The sequence below is a fragment of the Pinus tabuliformis genome, chromosome 9 (genome assembly GCF_031772625.1).
Source record: "Pinus tabuliformis cultivar Carrire ecotype Pingquan chromosome 9, CPIR1, whole genome shotgun sequence".
In the NCBI taxonomy this organism is placed as follows: Eukaryota; Viridiplantae; Streptophyta; class Pinopsida; order Pinales; family Pinaceae; genus Pinus; species Pinus tabuliformis.
The window spans coordinates 402,794,254-402,813,441 of record NC_142307.1 but is presented as its reverse complement, the minus strand read 5'-3'; positions in this window follow the sequence as shown (position 1 = coordinate 402,813,441).

Sequence of the window (19,188 nt, the reverse complement as noted above, 5' to 3'; positions counted from 1 at the left end):
TCTTCTCTGTCAACCACACTTCAATGAGAACCTCACCTTATTTTCCTCATGCCCTTCCTTCCTATTTCCTCTTCTCCTCCTCCTCTCTATTTTTTTTCCTCTTTGCTTCCCTTATTTTACCCTCTTCTATTTTTCTTCTTCACTCCCTCTCCCCTCTTGGACCATTCCTCTCATCTTCTCTTTTTATGTTCCTTCCTTTTCCTCGTGTTTTCCTTTATTGGCCCCATCAGAGAATTTTGATACCGAGGTGGCCTATTAGCAAAATATAACATATGATTGATAAAAAAATGTTAACCCTTATATCAAACCATTAAAAATATCAAGTTTTGGTTATGCAATCAATAAAATGATAATTTACTTAAAAAAAATAAATGGCATGTTATATGTTTCTTATAACTACTATGTCATAAAAGCCTAAAGAAAATTGATAAAATAAAAGCCAAATATTTAATAATTAATTTAGCACATAAAATTATACTTTTTAACAAAGAATTATATAAAACAAACACCATTATGAAATCCATTCAAATTTTAGACAAGTAACAACATGAATGTAATTTTATTATACATCATTATAATTTACTACCATTGAAAAACACCAAATCCATATGCTCTAAGTGAAAATGTTCCCTTTTATCTTCTCAGGGGAACATATGTTATTTTCTGGATTTTTAGGGGCATGTATATTCATTTTCTATTTCTAATGACAAAACTTGTATTTAATGCATTTTATTTCATTTAGATTATGGGGATCTAACATAGACTATGAAATAACTCTAAAACACCCACACATGTGCATCCTCTGGGTACGTTGGGATATCATACAAGACTCATATTCCCATCATCTAAAATACCCATCATCTTGTCATGAAAATTCCATATATTCATAAGAACATTGAATACACAAGATTTAGGCTAGGGTGCATATGTTAAATATATTATAAAATTAACGTCCATGATGTACTATATTCTATCAATTATTTGACATAATTCCATATTAGTGTGTATGTTTATAAACATATTCTTATGGCTTGGCCTTATCATATCAAAGGAATCATCCACATTAGGTTAACACGTGCCTTTATTCGTGCATTTTATGTTCTACCTACAAATGAATGATATGCAACATAGTAATTTCAAAGAATAAACGACATCACCAGTAATCTCCACAAGAACAAATTCATTCTAAAAATGGTGGAATCAGTTTGCATCTCTAACAATAATCTCTTGACCAACAATCTTAGAGATGAACATAATTCATTCTAAAAATGGTGGAATCAGTTTGCATCTCTAACAATAATCTCTCGACCAACAATCTTAGAGATGAACATAATTCATTCTAAAAATGGTGGAATCAGTTTGCATCTCTAACAATAATCTCTCGAAAAACAATCTTGGAGATAAACTTAGTGGCATTGTGCTAGTCACCACACACACGAAGGTTCTTCATGATGAAGGGGTACCTTACTGATTATCCCAAAACTAATGACTAACTTCTCACTATGACTAACATAGAATATTTTCTGTAACCTCCTCTTCTACATCCTGGAACACAAGATCTTTGTGATCCCGATTTATGAAGGAATGAAATGAAATATACATTTAAAAAAAAAACAATAGACATATAGTGAAACATGATGAGCCTCATAAATGGGCAATTATATGGGCTCATTTTACCTCCTAACCTAGTTAAATCAACCATTCTCTTAGCTTATTGTATGATTTTCTGATTATGTTTATGCTTATAGGGTGAGTTGAGTTAGTTATTATGCCATGTGGTCTAACATGTATTTAATGCAGATTATTGATGGATTTCGAGGTCAAGGTCAAGGATCTAGTGGCCAAACTGCAGAAATAACTTGAAGTAGACAGAGGATAGGACTTATAGGAGGGAATTCCCCCTCATTTATTACTCCTCACTTCGAATTCCCCTTTATTTAGCTCGGAGTACAAGCAGTCGAATCATGCACTAGAAGGCAGTCGAGCAAGTGGAAGATGATTGAGAGTTATCTCGAGTTTTGGAAGCCAAGCCTCCCTGATTTTAAGGAAGATGTTGGTAGCTTTAGATGTATAAGTAGAGAGGCCTAGGGCCTCACTAGGGTTGGATTTTTTTGCTTGCGTAAACTCTGCTCAAATTTCAAGCTTATTATTTTGTGACAGTTTCATGTAATCTTGCTATTTTTTTATAATGAAGATGGAATCCTTTTTGAGCTAGCACTGAGTTACCTCAGAGGGAGGAATCTCTTGGGTTAGGGCCCAATCCAAGTAGCCAAGCTTCTATTTACTTGTATTTGTATGTTTTACTTCAGTTTGTAGATTAATTTGTCGTTAGATGTATTTTCCTTATGGTTAAGAATAGGTTGCTTTTGATGATTTAGTAGTTTGCTTCCATTGGTGCTTTCTATAGCAGGTTAAGCAGTGATAAGAAAATATTCAAAAGGTTAGCAATAGTGCCTTGGCCTCTCTTCCTCCCTTTGGGACCATGATTTGAGGCAAAGACTCTCTTGCTGCCCCAAAAACATAGATTTTCCTCATTCATAGGACTTTTAGTGTTTGCAGCTATCTAGTAGATTGATAGTCCAGTTTTGCTTTGCTTTAGATCTCCTTTATCATGTTCACTTCCTAATTTGCAATAGTCCTCTTTCATGTTTTCCTTTCTTGTAGCATTTATTAGCATTTCCTTTCCTACACCATAGTTTAAACCATTTTTATGCAAAACTCTGTTTTTCCTAGGATGCACTCATTTCCTTTGTTGCTTGATTTTCTTGGTTGACTGTCAGTTTCTATGTAGCAGATCTCTTCCAGCAGTAAGCCAACTTACCAAAAATCACACCCTCCATCTGATCCATGCCCTATAGGTCTCCCAAACCTCATCTCAATTCTGCCCTAGTTTCCTTTATTTTCCATAAAACTTCTTCCTCTTCTTGAGCAAACCCAATCATATTTCTCTCTCCTAATGGTTCATGGTAGACCTTAGGCGCCCTAACACCTCATCCAAACCTTCATCCACCTTTTCCACCCACTCTCACACCCTCAAAGCAGTGAAAATTTCTCTTGGCCTCCTCCTGTTGGCCTTCTGTAGTTTTCTTGTTTTCCTCTTGTAGTTTCCCTGTGTCCTCCTATAGTTTTTCCTGTAGGCTTTCTTTTGAAGTTTGAGTGTGGGAAAAGCCTTCAGAAAGCCACCTAATACCTCATAGGATCCATCCACACCATCCTACATCCTCCCAAGCTCCAAAACCGCCCTCTAACGCCACCTGTTCACTGCCACACTCACACACAATAAATTAGATGCATGATTAAATTCACATAAAAACACATAAAAATCCAAAAATATGTTTTTCTGCTTATTTACTTCCAGAAATAGCATGGTTAGATGTTGTTTACTTCCTTGAGTAGGTAATGGTATTTCTTTCATGGTTTTCATAGTGTTTTTGGCAGAAGTAGAATTGGCTTGTTAATTAGGCTTTACTAGGTTTTGCTTTACATTCCAGTCTTTCTCCTTTCTGCAATTAGAATAGCATCTGTAGAGTAATCTTTCTTTCCTTTCATCACACATAGAGCTTCTTCTAAAATCCATAGAAGTTGGCTTGAGCTCCTAGTGATCTTGCGCCGGTTGACCAAGTGACAACCTGCAGTGAGAACTAGTACTTGTGCATATAGCACCGACGCTTCCAAGTTTGTTACGAACTACCGGGTTGATAAAACTAAAGTTGGCAGCCCAGGAGTTGCAGCATTCTTACTGCAATACTGGCGCTCACCACTTTTTGGTGCTGTTGCTGGGGACACGTTAGAGTATTCTATGATTACTTCTTTCTTCTATTTCCTATTGCAACATTATGCTAATAGTTTATTTCAGCAAAAGTAGACTAGTCATTTCTTTCCTTTCAGTTCTGTATTTCCTTGCTTTCCTTTTCAATTCTGCACATTTCCATTCAGCTAGTTGTAATTTGTTTTGTTCAATCACAATTTCAGCTTCTGCAGGTACTATCAATGTGGGGAAAAGGAACAAAAACCAACCAAAAATATTTCCTTTCATGCCTCGTAGGAATAGAGATAACTCAGGAAAAAAATTTCCCAACACCCCCACTACTTCACACAGCCAACCTTCTCTCTTCTTCGGTGGCTACAATCAAGAAGAACCCTTAGGTGAACAGCCAAACATATTTGAAGAACCTATAGGGGAAGAAGAAGAAGAAAACATTCCTCTGGAGCCAATGGTTGAAAACATAAATGCTAGGGGAAATGGAGAGAGAATAGAGGGTACCTTCCCCATTTGGGAGACCAATGGAGACACCAAAATGAAGAATATAAGCCCTTCAGCCCTACCTCACTTCCATGGTCTAACTACAGAATATCCTCAAACCTTATTTTTTGGATTTGCTGTCATTTGCCAAACTTATGACTATGCAGAAGATGAGAAAAAATTGAAATTGTTCCCTTCTACTCTCAAGGACGCAGCACGGCGCTGGTTCATGGGATTACTTGGCAATAGCATCACAATGTGGGCTTAGATGCAACATGCTTTTAACAACAAGTACCGAGACTATTGTAGGTCAAAAGATACTAAAGAAGAAATCTTCTGAATGACCATGGGAAGTGATGAGTCCCTGGAAGACTATGAAGAGAGGTTCCAGCTCAATTACAAAAGGGTCGGGTGTACACTTGACCCCGAGTCTCTGAAGTTGGTCCTGCTCAGGGGAATTCGGGAAGACCTTTTAGACACCCTCCATCTACTGGCCAGGGGAGACATCTACCAACTATCCTATGAGGACATAAAGACTATTTTTAGAAACCATTCCAGAGCAGCCAAAAAGAAAGGTAGGGGGAGTCAACCCATAGCCTGTACCTCTTCCTCCAATTCGTCCATTAAAGGTGAAATTGGAAACATGCTAGAAGACTTCAAGAGTGAGATGCTGCAAACTCTTGCCATGCAAATGGATACCTTGCATATCAAAAGAAAACAAGAGGAGGCAGAGAGGGCTTTGGCCATCTTTTGTCCTAGATGCACCAGGAGGAATCCTAGGAATGAATACCCATTGAACTCTATAGAGGTTTGTTCAGTCTGTGAAGAAAATAATTCTACAGATAAGTGCCCTTCCTTTCCCGAACTTAAAGTTGTATACCAAGGGGCCAAAGGAGTCACTGAACAGATCTATTACATAAATCAAAAGAGGCCACATGGACCTAGACCATACCAGCAAGGGATGCCAGGGACATCTCAGGCATACTACAACCCCAACCAAGTCCCCTCCATACCTTCTTGGGGCCCCCCTGCTCATCCTTCCTGGTCCACGCCTCATCCTTGGTCCTTCACATCTCAATATCATGCCCAACCAACCACCCTTTCATTTCAATCCTATGCTCAGCCGCAACCTCAATGGAATGCATCTCATCATGGGTGGAGGCCCTAATACAACTCTCTTCCCACTCTTCTGCCCAACCACAACTGTTACCTTCTGCTCCACCAAGGCAACCCCAAATGCCTGCCCAGCCAAATCCGAACCTGAACAATAGACAGGCTCAGCAAGTGTATAGTGGGGAACCATCATGCCCAACTTATGCTGTGGAGATTCAAGAAATTAACTTGTAATCCAGTAAAGTTCTCCCAGATAGCCAGCCTCCACCCAGGGAGGTTGAAGAAGATAAAAAGGAAAGCAAACATAAAGCAGATCCACCCTTTCCTGAGAGACTATCCATGACAATCCAGCCTACCCCAGAAGAGACTGAACTCCTGGGAGAATTGAAACACTTATGTGTGAAGATACCACTTCTCCAAGCCATAAAAGACGTGCCTATCTACAATAGGTTGATCAAAGAGAAGTGCTTTAGGCATCTAGGAAGGCGCAAGAGAGATGCCCCAACCATCAATGTCATAGGACAATTGTCCGACTTGATGTTGGGGTAGATAATCTGTCCAAAATATCTGGATCCTGGAAGCCCAGTAGTTGATGTCCACATCAATGGCATAATGGTCCCACATACCTTGATTGATTTGGGAGCTACCATTAATGTGATGACAAAGGACACAATGCTCAAACTTAACCTCCAATGCTCCTTGAGGAAGACCACGACAGTGCTACAGCTAGCAAACCGCTCCACATTGACCCCTGAGGGGATTATGGAAGATGTGATGGTCTCCATTGATTCTTGGGAGTACCTTGCTAATTTCTTAGTTCTCCAACCAAAGGCAAAGCTCACTAGGAGTCCTCTCATCCTAGGAAGACCCTGGTTGGCTACAGCCGATGCCTACATTAGTTGTCGAGCTGGGAACATGACCATAAAGAACGGGCACATGTCCAAGAAATTAACCCTATATCCTCCTGCCCAACCCTTGCTAGAACATAATCTACCTCTCTGGTTGGAGGAGGAGGATGAGGATGAAATTTATTCGGCACCACTGTGTGCATTAGAAATCCCCATTGGGGGAAAACCGCAAGATGAGGATGATATGATTGAAAATTTGATTCAGAATCCACCTCCTAGTGTATCACCATTAGAAGACATAGTAAGAGAAACCCAAAACAACCCCTCAACTGATCTCTTTGTGGCCGACCCTACTTCTCTCCGTGTCAAAAATATAGAGTTCGGCCCAGAAAGAACATTGAAAATCAATCCATCCTTATCTACTTCCCAGGAGAAGGAGCTATGCAGCCTACTGAGAAAACATCTAGATGCCTTCGCCTGGAGTTATAAGGAGATGAAGGGAGTGCACCCTTCAGTATGTACTCATCATATATACATCAAGGAATATTTCAAACCAGTTAGGCAGCCTCAAAGGAGGATGAATACAACACTTAAAAATATTGTTAAGGAAGAATTGTAGAAATTGCTTGATGCAGGATTCATCTATCCCATCTCTGACAGTGAATGGGTCTCTCCTTTGGTGCTAGTGCCAAATAAAAATGGTAAGTGGAGAATCTGTGTCGACTATTAGGAATTGAACAAAGCCACTTAAAATGACCATTTTCCTTTACCTTTCATATATCAAGTGTTACACGGTCTGGCAGGGAAAAAGTTTTTCTCTTTTCTAGATGGGTTTAGCAAGTACAATCAGATTCAAATCAGCCTAGAAGACCAAGATAAGACCACTTTCACTTGTCCTTGGGGTACCTTTGCATACCGGGTCCTTCCTTTTGGTTTGTGCAATTGATCCGGATTTAAACAGGAACGCAACAAATTACAGAGATAACCATATACACAAAGATGCAGCGGAAATAATACTTCATTTCATTAATGGAAAATACTCAAATATGCTTACAACAGAAATGGAAATAAACTAGCTAGGGCGATGGTAGCTTATCTCTGAGAAGAGATGTGATGGCTACATGCCTCTGAACTGTCTTACAATGAGGCTCGAAGGCCTATTTATTGTTGAGAAACAATAGAAAACCCTTCACATTCCAAAACCTAACCCTAGAAGATGAAACGCCAAATTGTGGGCCCCGTTTTTGGGTAAGTTGGTACATCAACTTCCCGGGGTCGCGAATTGGTCATACTATCTCCGTTTGACGTGCATGATAGCCCGTTGGAAATATCTCTCCGAGGACTACGACGGAAAAGACGATTTTTATCAGAAAAATCGCTGGCGGTAGATTTCCCAAAAAACGTCGTTTAGGGCCTCAAAACGGCTCCGGAAGTTCAGGACCCGAAAAACTGCTAAAAATAGTAAGTTGTGCTACAATTAAGGAAACTGAAAATGTTGAGAAAGACAATGGTGGGGGTCCAGGTGGACTTGGCAGGTGGCCACCAATATCCACTTGGATCATTCCTCCCCCCTTAGGAAGCAATGGTCCCCATTGCGTTGAGATCCTCCATGAGATGAGGAAACTTCTGCTGAACTTGTTCCCTGGTGAGCCACTTGCCCTGCTGAAGGAGTTGGCCTGCTTTGACAACTCGATACAGTTGGATATTCTGTTGGCGAGTGTTCTTGATCTGTGTGTCCATGATCCGATCAGTTGCAGCTTGTTCCATGCAATCTGGATTTAATTCTGTGGGTTTGAGCTGTTCTGCAATGTCGGATGTGTCTAGCAATGGTGGAAAGTATGGCCGAAGGCGGTCCACATTGAACACTGGGTGCAGGCCAAGGAATGGGGGAATGCTGAGCTCAAATGCATTGTCTCCCATAGCCTTAGTAATGGTGTAAGGACCATATCGGAGTGGTCTCAATTTCCGATAGGCTCCGGTAAGGCGTTCCTTTTGCAAATGCAACCAGACTTTGTCGCCCACCTGAAACTTGTGTGGCACCCGATGTTGATCATGTCGCTGCTTGTACTTGGCATTTGATTTCTCAAGAATTTCATGGACCTGCTGGCGAATATGTTGGATGCGCTCAATGAAGTTGGTGGCCTTATCTGTTTCGGACTGGACATGAGCTGAATTCATGTGAGTAGCTGCAAGTGGCATGGCCACATCAATGGGGCATAGTGGCTGGAATCCCAAACCCACCTGAAAAGGGCTATGGCCAGTGGAGTTGTGAAGAGGTCGGTTGTAGCTATGCTGAACATAGGGGAGGCTCTCGTCCCATGTGCGTGGATGCTTTGAGTTATACATGCGCAAAATGTGCATAATCATCCTATTGACAACCTTTGTCTGGCCATCAGTTTGAGGATGGAAGGTTGTGGACTTCGTGAGTTTGGTGTCCATCATTGACCAGAGACTGGACCAAAATGTGCTGAGAAACCGACTGTCCTGATCTGAGATGATAGACTGTGGGATCCCAAAGTGCACCCACACTCGTTCAAAGAAGAGTTTAGCAGTGGCTTCTGCTGTGATATTCTTCTTGCAGGCCATCATAATGGCCATCTTTGAGAACCTGTCGACGACCACAAAAACACAGTCATTTCCATGCTTAGTGGAAGGAAGGCCTGACATGTAATCCATGGAGATGGATTCCCAAGGTCGACTATGGGTAGGCAACGGGGTGTAGAGGCCTTGCTTCTTAATGGTCGGTTTGGCAATGGCACAGGCAGTACATGATCGGATGTACTTCCCAACATCCTGTCGAAGATTCGGCCAATAGAAATAATTTTGCAGTACTGCCACTGTTTTCTCGACCCCGAAATGCCCAGCAGCCCGACTGTAGTGTGCTTCCAAAATCATCTTGGCACGCTCGCTTGAAGGAACACAAAGGTGACCGAGGTGGCATAATAGGGCATCCTGGAGGTGAAAATCTGCAACCTGTCGACCCTCCAAGAGTGTCTGGTATGTGTGGCCGAATTTTGGGTCGCTTTTGTAGAGAAGTGGCCAATCAGAAGTCTCGTGCCCACAAGAGTTGAGCACGGTGGTTAGCGCCATGATCGGTGGTCGACTGAGGCAATCTGCAACATTATTGGTGCTGCCCTTTTTGTACTTTATATTCAAGTGAAACTGTTGCAGGTATGTAGACCACTTCTGATGGCGATCATTCTGCAATTTCCCTTGGGTCTGTATGAACTGCAGAGGTCGGTGGTCTGTGTGGATGACCGTTTCCTTCCCCAAAATGTAATGCTTCCATTGTCGGCAGGCCTGTACAATGGAATACATCTCTTTATCATAAGTGGGGTACTTTCGGACTGTGTCTGAAAGTGTTTCACTGTGATATGCCACTGGATGTCCATGTTGAGTAAGGACTGCCCCAATAGCATAGTCAGAGGCATCTGTCTCGACCTCAAATGGTTGTTGTAAATCTGGTAACGCGAGCACTGGTGCCGTGCAGAGGCGATCCTTCAACTCCCTGAATGCCTTCTGTTGAGATTCAGACCAAAAGAATTTTGCTTTCGCCCCGCCCTTGGTGACTTGACTCAAGGGCCAAGAAATATGAGAAAACCCCAACACAAACCTGCGGTAGAAGTTGGCAAGACCTAGAAAGCTGCGTAGCTCTATTAGAGTGGTTGGAGAGGGCCAATCCCGAATGACTTGGACCTTGGCTGGATCGACATGCACCCCCTGTTCATCAATGATGTATCCCAGATACTGAACCTCGGTCATGCCAAAAGTGCATTTCTCCAAATTGGCACATAGCTTGTGTTGCCGCAGTGTTTGGAGAACCTGTCGGATGTGGTGGAGGTGCTCTTCCCAACTCTGGCTGAAGATCAGAATGTCATCCAAGTATACTACTACAAAGGAGTTGGTGAATGGCCGCAAGATGTCATCCATTAGCCTCATAAAGGTTGCAGGAGCATTCGTCAATCCGAAAGGCATGACCAACCATTCAAAGAGGCCCTCCTTGGATTTGAAGGCAGTCTTCCACACATCTGAGGGTTCGATTGGTACCTGGTGATATCCTGACTTCAGATCGATCTTGCTGAAATATTTCGCCCCCTTTAGTTGGTCTAGGAGGTCATCAATCCGTGGGATCGGGTACCTATTACGGACAGTGATCTTGTTCAGCGCCCGATAGTCAATACAGAGTCTCCACGTCCCATCCTTCTTCTGTACCAACACGATCGGGCTCCCACAGGGCGATGAACTCGGACGGATGTGACCTTTCTGCAGGAGCTCCTGAATCTGCCTCTTGATTTCATCGTTCTCCAGAACGGAGCGCCGATAAATTGGTCCATTGGATAGCGGTGCACCTGGGGTCAGATCGATGGAGTGCTTGACTTGACAGTGCAGAGGAACCCCTGCCGGGGAGGTGAAGATGTCCTCGTACTCCTCCACAATCTTGTCCATCTGTAGTTTTCGTGCAGAGGGGCCCCGTTTGGAGGCCGCGGCCACTGTCTTCTTCTTTCCTTGAGGGCGTATCATCAGGAAAACAAATTTCCTGGTTTTGGAAATGATCTTACTGCATTGTTTTGCAGTAATCAAAGAGAGGGCGGCAGGTGGTGCTACCTCTGGTATCCTAAACAACTTATTTCCCAATGTAATAATAACTGCACGGGGCCTTGATTCATACACAGCATGTCGCTTCCACAAGTATGGTTGTCCTAGTAATACATCACAAACTTCAAGGGGAGCAATGTCACACAATACCTCATCCGTGAAGGGCTTGATGTTGTATGGAAGGCGACACTGCTGGCTCACGCGAAGATCTCGTCCTTGGTGAAGCCACCCAATGGTGTATGGTTGTGGATGTGATGTGGTCGGTAAGCCCAACCGCTTCACGACCTCTGCCGAAATGAGGTTCTTTTGACTCCCGCTATCAACAATGAACTGTATCGGGGAGCCCTTTACCCACATCTGGGAGTGGAAGAGACGCTCCTCCTCCTATGGATCTTTGGGTTCATTTTTCTGGATCTTTGCGGTAGCAACAGTGGCGCTGGGGTCCGCATCAATGATCTGCTTCCCTTTTTCATACCCCTTATCGGGTTCTGACTCCGTGTCGGAACATGCATCTGATTCTGAAACCTTTAGCTCAGCCACCAGTGACTGCTTGGCCCGACACTCACTTGTGTTGTGAGTGGAGCTCTTATGGAACTCGCACCATTTTCCAGTGTCCTTTCTCGGCTTCGCGGCGCTGTTCTTTGCTTGCAGCTTCGGCTGGTTGTCTTGGGCTGTCCCGCCTTGGATTTGTCCCTTGTTCTATGGTTTAGGGGCACCTTTCCCCTGCTTTGGATTCGCAGATCCAAAGTCTCGCTTCTTTTGTTTAAACTTCTGCTCGACCTTGACGGCATACCGGTATGCTGCGCCGAGCGAGTGGATGTTTAGGAATTGTATTTCTTCCTGGATGTACTTGTGCAGGCAGCCACGGTATTTGAGTATCAAATGTTGCTCTGAATCCTTGATACCCAACTTTGTGCGAAGGGTATGGAAAAGATTGGTAAACTCCGGCACGTCTTGGTCCCTTCCCTGCCGCAGCGTGGTCCACTTTATATATTCATCCTCATAGCTCCCGACAGGGTAGTACTGCTCCTTGATAGCATCCCGGAACGAATCCCAGGTGGGTGCGGCTGAAAATAGTGAGCCAGTACTTTCATCCTTCTGCTCGCAGTAGGTTTCCCACCAGTCCTTGACGTGGGGGGCTGCTTTGAGGAGAGCAAAAACAATCTTTTCCCGACTCGAAAATTCATGAACAGAAAAATAACCCTCTAGTAGATTTAACCATTTATCTACGGCATTTGCGTCTATCTGACCTTCGAATATGGGGATTTCAAAATTAACTTGTACCTTAAAGGGTGTGGCGTTTCCAGAGTAGCTGCTGGAAGCCGATGCGTTGCTTCTCGGTAGCCGCAGAAGTATCTGGGCAAAACTGTCCATCATCGCGTTCCGTTGTCGCTCGAGGGCTTCTTCGAGCAAGATTTTGATGGGATCTCCTGCCCCCTCGTCTTTCTTCTCGTCCGCCATGGGAGGCCGTCGGGATTTGCGAGGCTGGTCTTGCAAAGGTTCAACCAGTTCAAGCCCTAACTCCTTATATCTCGACCTTGTTGGGGACATGCAAAGAAAAACAGAGAAAAAGCAGACCGCTCTGATACCACTGATCCGGATTTAAACAGGAACGCAACAAATTACAGAGATAACCATATACACAAAGATGCAGCGGAAATAATACTTCATTTCATTAATGGAAAATACTCAAATATGCTTACAACAGAAATGGAAATAAACTAGCTAGGGCGATTGTAGCTTATCTCTGAGAAGAGATGTGATGGCTACATGCCTCTGAACTGTCTTACAATGAGGCTCGGAGGCCTATTTATTGTTGAGAAACAATAGAAAACCCTTCACATTCCAAAACCTAACCCTAGAAGATGAAACGCCAAATTGTGGGCCCCGTTTTTGGGTAAGTTGGTACATCAACTTCCCGGGGTCGCGAATTGGTCATACTATCTCCGTTTGACGTGCATGATAGCCCGTTGGAAAGATCTCTCCGAGGACTACGACGGAAAAGACGATTTTTATCAAAAAAATCGCTGGCGGTAGATTTCCCAAAAAACGTCGTTTAGGGCCTCAAAACGGCTCCGGAAGTTCAGGACCCAAAAAACTGCTAAAAATAGTAAGTTGTGCTACAATTAAGGAAACTGAAAATGCTGAGAAAGACAATGGTGGGGGTCCAGGTGGACTTGGCAGGTGGCCACCAATATCCACCTAGATCAGCAATGCTCCAACCACTTTCCAAAGAGCAGTATTGAGTACATTTTCTGAACTGGTTCATGATGCAGTAGAAATATACATGGATGATTTTACTCCTTATGGCTCTAACTTTTAGGAAGCTTTATCTAACCTAGGAAAAGTTCTGGATAAGTGTATTGAGATGAACCTGTCCCTCAGTCTGGAAAAATGTGAATTTTTTATGACTGAAGGGACCGTGCTAGGTCATGCAATATCTCAACAAGGACTGCAGGTGGACCCCAATAAAATTGTCATCATCCAAAGGGTCCCACCTCCTCAAAAGGTGAAAATGTTAGAAGTTTCCTAGGCTTAGCTAGATATTACACGAGATTCATTAAAGACTTCAGCAAGATAGCCTCTCTTTTGTTTGGCCTCCTAGGTAAAGATGTTGAGTTCATATGGTCGGAAAACTGTCAAGAAGCCCTAGATACCTTGAGGAGCAAGCCAGTGACTACCCCAATTCTCAGAGACCCAAACTGGGCCCTACCCTTTCACATTCACATAGATGCCTCGAACAAAATGATAGGAGCAGCCTTAGGACAAATTGATGGAAAGTTACCTTATGCCATATACTTTATAAGCAAAAACTTGTCAAAGACAGAGCTGAACTATACAGTGACCGAGAAGGAACTCCTAGCTGTCGTGCATTCCTTAAACAAATTCAGACATTATATCACAGGCTATCAAACCTTTGTGCACACTGATCATGCCACAACTAGATATTTAATGAACAAACTAGATGTAAATGTTCGCATTATTAGATGGTTTCTTTTACTGCAGCAGTTTGATTTGACCATTATTAATAAGCCTGGTAAAGAAAATGTTGTTGTTGACTTTTTGTCTAGAGTAAATTTGCCTACAGGTGAAGAAGGAATGGTGGATGACCAAATACCAGATGAACACTTATTTGCTATATCAGTACTCTCTCCATGGTTTGCTGATATAGAAAACTACTTGGTTTCAGCACAGTTCCCACCACACCTATCCCCAAAAGAGAAGAGAAAGATAGTAAGGAAAAGTGCCCCTTTCACCTGGATTGGAGGCAATCTCTTCAAACTTGGCCTAGATCAAATTTTGAGAAGATATGTCAGGGAGGAGGAAGTCTTTGACATCCTCCTGACATGTCATGACGGGCCTTGTGGAGGTCATTTTGCAGCAAAAAGAACCACCTTCAAGATATTGCAAGCAGGCTACTACTGGCTCACTCTTCATCAGGATGTGAGGAGATACATGAGCCAGTGTGATTGGTGTCAGAGGATGGGGAAACCCACCCCAAAGGATGAAATTCCCATGCAACCTCAGGTGACCTTTGAGCCATTTGAGAAGTGGGGCATGGACTTTATGGGGCCTATCAACCCCCCTTCAAAGAAAAAGCAGTACATCATTGTGTGCACCGACTACCTGACAAAGTGGGTGGAGACAAAAGTAATCAAAGCAGCGACAGAGGAAAAAGTAGTTGAGTTTTTGAGGGAAAACGTATTCTACAAGTTCGGGTATCTGAGAGAGTTGGTCACAAACCAAGGCAGTCAGTTCACTTCCAGCTTGATTGAAGACCTGCTCACACATCATAAGATCAAGCACAGGACTTCCACCCCTTACCATCCACAAGCCAACGGGCAAGTGGAAGTCACTAATAGAGCATTAGAAGGGATCCTAACTAAGGTAGTGAACAACAACAGAAAATACTGGGTGGATGGATTAGTTGAAGCCATTTGGGCCTACAACACAACATGGAAGACCACCACTGGGTTCACACCCTATGAATTGGTCTATGGGAAGAAGGCTTTGTTGTCAATAGAGTTTGAATTCAATACCCTAAGGATGGCAGCTCAGCTAGACATAGACCTCAACCATGCACAGAAGGAGAGATTATTTCAGCTCAATGGATTGGATGAATACATATTGCAAGCCCTTCTCCATACAGAGGTAGTTTAGCTTCAGAGAAAGATATGGCATGACAAAAATATCAGGGAGAAGCAATTCCAAGAAGGAGATTGGGCATTACTCTATGATTCAAGATACAAGGATTTCAAAGGCAAGCTGAGGACAATATGGTTGGGACCCTACACTATGGAGAAATGCAATGACAATGGTTCAGTTCTGATCAGAACCATTGATGATGAAGCCATCCCCATACTTGTCAATGGACATCAGTTGAAATTCTACAAGAAATCCCTCTCCAAGAGAGAGTTTATTGAAGATTTGAATAAAACAGTGATGGTAGTGGAGCATGTCCTAGCTCCCACTTCACCCACTCACTGAATAAAAAATAAAAATAAGGACTCAAGTGAAAACCTCCATGAGGTGCTTGGGTCCCATCATTGGGTCGAAAACCTCCCTTGAGGCAACCCAATGATGTCAAGAAAAGGAGAAAAAGAGAAAAAAGGGAACGAATAAGATCCCTGGGTGAAAACCTCCCTTGGGGGCATCTAGGGCAGGAAATTAGGGTGAAAGCCTTTCTGAGGCACCCTAGTTGTTTTCAAAAAAATAAAAATAAATAAGAGAGAAGAAAAAAAAGAATTTTTATTGCATTGTAGATTTGCAGGAGGACTACAGGGACTAGAAGAAGGTGCCAAGGGGACCCTGACATTCACACCAGCATCCATCTCATCTCCTCCACACCTTCCTCCATCATTTTTGGCATCTCTTTCACCCCACTGTACCTTTTCTTTCAAAACTATGTTTTCTACAAGAGGCTCTATGTTTTCTACAAGAGGCTCCTGTAGGAATTACATAGAGCCAAAAGTGTCTACAGGAGGCAGTTCGATGGAAAAGAAGAGCTTCATGAGGAACCTATAATCCCTCTTACCATATTCAAGCCTCCTTTTCATCATTTCCAAGGCTGCATCACACTCCAAGCATCATTATTTTTTCCCTGACCAGGAAAAAAACACAGAAAAACAGTTTTTCAGTTTTGAAAAAAAAAAACAAAAAAAGAGGAAAAGGCACCATTAACCTTACCTGAAGCTTACCTACTATCCCTCCATCTTTATATACACCTCTGGAATCATTCTCGAGCTCCAAACATAGGAAAAAGATGAAGTTTCGAGGGGAGAAGCAGCTATAGGAGCTCCTATAAGAATTAGTGTATTTGATATCACAACTGTAACAAAGCCCTTTTTCTCTTTTTTCTTCAAATTGTTTTGGTGTCAACCTTATAGGTTGTGGAAGACTAGGGGCAACAACACTTCCATCTTTATAGTTGTGAGTGGTATGCTTCCTGGTTGCCATAATTTTGCTTTCCATTTTTCTTGCTAACCTGAATGCCTTCTCTAATGAATCAGGTTCCCAAAGGTGAACATCATGTTGGATATTATCCTTTAAAGACCCTATGAACACATCAATCCTATGCTCCTTTGGAATATCTTTTACCCTTATGTTCAATTTTTGGAACTCCTCAATGTGCTCCATTACTGAATCCTTTTGTTTGAGACTTATCAATTGGCTAAAAAAAGTGTTGCTTTTTGTATCTTCATAATGTGCTATCAATTCTTCCGTAAAAATTGCCCAAGTGATAAATTGTTTACGAGAGCAAAGCCATTGATAGCATACAAACTGATTTGGTTCCAAATATATAGTTTCCATACGTACCTTTTGTGCGTTTTGCACATTATTGAGATCGAAGAATTGCTCCATCTGTAATATCCATGTGGCGGGATCCTTGCCATCAAACTTCCTCATATCGATTTTTTGAATATGGTGATTCTTCGATCCAACATTAGCGTCTATGAATCATGATTAACATTTCTTTTGTTCTCATCATGAGTTTCCTTTACTACCTTTTCACCATTAGTGACCTTTTCTTGTAGCAACTTCTTCAATTCTTCCATGTCTGTCTTCAAATCTATCTTCAAATCTGCCATCGAATCCTCCATCTTAGCTTCCATGCCCTTTATCTTAGATTCCACGCCATTTATCTTAGATTCCACGCCACTTATCTTAGCTTCTGTTAGCTTTTGTGAGCGTGACATTTGTTGCACTTGTTCTTGTAATTTTGATATATCATGTAGCATTTCTTCCTCTTCTTCATGAGTCATGCTAGAGCTTTCAGGTTACTTACTAGGTGTTTGAATTTTCTTTCCTCGGGGCGTCAGTTACCGATAATAATGCTTTACTATGCCCTTTGAATTCCGTTAAACCAAGCTTACACAAAAATTTAAAAAAAAACTACACACCTTTTTTCACTTTATAGAGCCTGATATTGAATCTGATGTATCTCTGTAATTTCGGATCATCCAGTCCTGAAATTGCTAAATTTAGTAGCCTTCTGCATCCTCTTTCCAATGCCACAAGTCTGAGCCAAATTGGATTCTCCAAGGAAGAGTTATGTGAAATCTCCCACAGTGACTTGCTTTTAGACTGGTTCAGTAGAGCGAGCTTGTACGACGTGCCACGAGTCACTGTTTCAACCTTTGAATTTGAAACACAAACACAAGAAACTAAATTCTGTCCCCTTTCTATACCCTCTTACGAAATTTCAATCCGATCCCCAGAGAGAAAGTTATGACGATTTTCCCCAGGTCACCTGTTTTGAATGTAATTCAGGAGTCTGCAAAAAGACCAACTTCCTCAGATCATATCTCCACAAATATCGCGCGAAAAGCTCTGAAATTAGGACCCAAGGTTCAGCGCGATTTCTTCTCAAATGGGTTTTTTTTGCGACTTCTGAAACGTCACAGAAAAAAAGTTATAGCGAAAATTCCACGATGACCTGTTTGGAGCAGCGAAACCCTAGAATCCAAAGCTCCGATACCAAATGTTATGAAACCAGCTCAAGAAAAGATAGAAAAGAAAGATCAACGCCTTAGAATTCAGCCTCTTCAAGGGGGCAACCTCCTTTACATTACATAAATGAACAATTATTGGATGATACAAATGACAAAACCTCCTTTCTATATATAGGAGTCTAAGGAGTCACAATATAATCCAGCCGACCTAACAAAAATAATATAAAGCCACAAAAATAACAATAGAGGGATTCTATGGGGCACAAAAATAACAATATGGGGGTAATAGGGGCACAACAATATAAATAAGGGGTATAACTACAATAGTAATGGGGTAATCACTAGTATTATAGGGACCCAACAGTCCTCCACTCCTATTAGGCATGCTGGAAGGCAGAAGAGAAGAAGAAGAGAAGGAACAATGGCAGGACATAGACAGAACAACAGGATTTTATGGAGAACATGAGCAGACCACATCAGAAGCCTGGAATGTTAGGGAGGCCACCAGGGCCATAAAAGATGAAGAGATTGACTAGGTTGCTCAAAGGATGAGCAACACCTTTAGTAGGGGGTTGATGATGAGCCTCATAAATGGGTAATTATATGGGCTCATTTTACCTCCTAACCTAGTCAAATCAACCATTCTCTTAGCTTATTGTATGATTTTCGGATTATATTTATGCTTATAGGGTGAGTTGAGTTAGTTATTATGCCATGTGGTCTAACATGTATTTAATGCAGATTATTGATGGATTTCTAGGTCAAAGTCAAAGATCTAGTGGCAAAACTGCAGAAATAACTCAAAATAGACAGAGGAGAGGACTTATAGGAGGGAATCCCCCTCATTTATTACTCCTCACTTCGAACTCCCCTTCATTCAGCTCGGAGTACAAGCAGTCGAATCATGCACGAGAAGGCAGCCGAGCAAGTGGAAGATGATTGAGAGTTATCTCGAGTTTTGGGAGCCAAGCCTCCCTGATTTTAAGGAAGCTATTGGTAGCTTAAGATGTATAAGTAGAGAGGCCTAGGGTTGGAATTTTTTGCTTGTGTAAACTCTGCTCAAATTTCGAGCTTATTATTTTGTGACAGTTTCATGTAATCTTGCTACTTTTTTTATAATGAAGATGGAATCCTTTTTGAGCTAGCACTGAGTTATCTCAGAGGGCGGAAGCTCTTGGGTTAGGGCCCAATCCAAGTAGCCAAGCTTCTCTTTACTTGTATTTTTATGCTTTACTTTAATTTGTAGATTAATTTGCTGTTAGATGCATTTTCCTTATGGTTAAGAATAGGTTGCTTTTGATGATTTAGTAGTTTGCTTCCATTGGTGCTTTCTATAGCAGGTTAAGCAGTGATCAGAAAAAATTCAAAAGGCTAGAAATAGTGCCTTGGCCTCTCTTCCTCCCTCTGGGACCATGATTTGAGGCAAAGACTCTCT